Source organism: Physeter macrocephalus, chromosome 21, assembly GCF_002837175.3.
Source record: "Physeter macrocephalus isolate SW-GA chromosome 21, ASM283717v5, whole genome shotgun sequence".
Lineage (NCBI taxonomy): Eukaryota > Metazoa > Chordata > Mammalia > Artiodactyla > Physeteridae > Physeter > Physeter macrocephalus.
In genome coordinates this window covers 109,820,584-109,823,296 of record NC_041234.1, presented here as the reverse complement: position 1 = coordinate 109,823,296, position 2,713 = coordinate 109,820,584, and positions in this window count along the sequence as shown.

Here is a 2,713-nt window from a genome sequence, read left to right as displayed (position 1 = left end):
CCAGGCTCCCTGCACATCTCTCTTTCTAGAATTTCTTTTGTTTGTGCTCCTGGATTGGATCAATATCTCCTAGATTCCTTGTCTTCCTCTTTATTGATTTACTTCTTCATTTGGGGGGAATACATTCTCTAGTGACTTCCTAAGAAAGGTTTATGGGTAACAAGCTTTTTAAATATTATTCTTTGCATGTTTGAAAAATATCTTTAGTCTATCTTCGTATTTGTCTGAGATTTTGGCTCAGTAAAGAATTCTGAGTTGAAAAATATTTTCCCTCATAATTAAAAAAAATTTTTTTGGTTTAAATATTTATTTATTTATTTAGGCTGTGCCAGGTCTTAGTTGCTGCATGCGGATTCTTAGTGGCAGCATGCATACGGGATCTAGTTCCCCGACCAGGGATCGAACCTGGGCCCCCTGCATTGCGAGCGTGGATTCTTACCCACTGGACCACCAGGGAAGTCACTTCCCTCATAATTTTGCATGTATTTTTCCAGTAGTTTCTAGAGTCCAGTATTGCTACTGAGAAGTTCTATGCCATTTTGACTTTTATTCCTTTGTAAGGGGTTTATGTTTTTCCACTCTGGAAATATTTAGGTTCTTTTTCATATCCCTGGTGTCCTTAAAAATCCATAAGGGTGTGTGTCAGTGTACTTGTTTTTTAAAAAATCATCTTGGTTTGCAGTCGATGAGCCCTTTTCTTAAAAAATATTTATTTATTTATTTATTTATGGCTGCGTGGGCTTCTCATTGCGGTGGCCTCTCCTGTTGTGGAGCATGGGCTCCAGATGCGAGGGTTTCAGTAGCTGTGGCTCGAAGGCTCTAGAGCGTGGGCTCAGTAGTTTTGGTGCACGGGCCTAGTTGCTCCGCGGCATGTGGGATCTTCCCAGACCACGGCTCGAACCCATGTCCCCTGCACTGGCAGGCGGATTCTTAACCACTGCGCCACCAGGGAAGCCCCGATAGGCCCTTTTAATATAAATACTTGTGTTTTTTTGTTCTCGGAAATTTTTCTTCTATTTCTTTTATGATTTCTTTGAAATAGCCCCTCCGCATTTTCTCTCTTATTTCTTTCTTGGGCTTCTCTGGGATATTGGGCCTCCTGAATTCATTCTCTATTTCTCTTTTCTTTCACTCAACACTTCCAGGCAATCCCACACTGTACTTTCATAGAAACCCAGTTTTCCACTCTAAAAATAGTGAGCAGGAGGAGGAATTCCTACCCCCACTTCTCCTCTTTACTGTCATCTGATGACTTCAGAAAGAAAATAGATACAGGAAGCTCATTAAGATGTGTTACTGAGATTAACTTCTGTGGAAGAGTAGGGAAGAGAAGGAAGATGGATTGGGCAGAAGTCAACTGGTAAAGCATCCTGAACAGAAGCCTCATCCAATACTCTTGTAAGTTTTGGAGATGGGATCATTTGTCAGAGTGGTCCCTATTTGGAGCAAGGGAGCTGGATCTTGATACACCGTGCTGTTCAGTCATTGGATGTGGGTTGCCATTGTCAGGGGCCGTGACCTTGGCTTAAGTGGCTCTTTTCAGCTGAGGCAATTGCTGCGGGGTGCTGACAGCAGAAGACATTTAGCCGACACCATGTTCAACAGATGGGAGAATAAATCCTTCCCTCCTGAAGGAGGATCTGAGTGGCACATCACAGCTGCTAATGCATCAGCCCCCCTGCACCCATCTGGTGCCCAGGAACCGGCTCAGACCAGCCTGTGAAAACTGACTCTGCAGCTCTCTTCCCAACTTGGCACTAAGTGACATCGAGTTAGTAGTCTGAAATTGGCCCTTTTATGGAATTTTCAAAATTTTGCCAGTCATTTTCTGCTGTAAGAGCTCTCTTTTTTCTACTCTGATTATTCCTTTTTCATAGTATACTGTTATTGTTTATAGACTATAATAATGGCTTGAATCTTACAGCGTATAAACAATTAGCATTTTAAAAAATATTTATTCATTTATTTATTTGGCTGTGCTGCATCTTAGTTGCAGCACGCTGGCTCTAGTTCCCTGACCAAGGATCAAACCCGGGCCACCTGCACTGGGAGCACGGAGTCTTAACCACTGGACCAACAGGGAAGTACCAGCATTGTTTTTAAAGCTATCCATTCCCTGAATTATGTCTGTTACTTCCACAGATTTTTTTCACTTACCCATCCATCCGTGTATCAACTCTTCAAATAAAGGACAAGGCACTGTTTTAGGTGACGGTGATACAACAAACAAGACACAAAAGGTGCCTGTCCTGGAGCTTCCATGCTAGTGAAGGCAGTTGTACGATCCACTAAGAAATGTGAAATGTGAAAATGTGGAGGAGCTTCAAGATGGCAGAAGAGTAAGACATGGAGATCACCTTCCTCCCCACAAATACATCAGAAATACATCTACATGTGGAACAACTCCTACAGAACACCTACTGAACGCTGGCAGAAGACCTCAGACTTCCCCAAAGGCAAGAAACTCCCCACATACCTGGGTAGGGCAAAAAAAAATAGAAAAAACAGAGACAAAAGAATAGGGCTGGGACCTGCACCAGTGGGAGGGAGCTGTGAAGGAGGGAAAGTTTCCACACACTAGGAAGCCCTTTCACTGGCAGAGACAGGGGGTGGGCCGGGGAGGGGGAGCTTTGGAGCCATGGAGGAGAGCACAGCAATAGGGGTGCAGAGGGCAAAGCAGAGAGATTCCCGCACAGAGGATCGGTGCCAACCA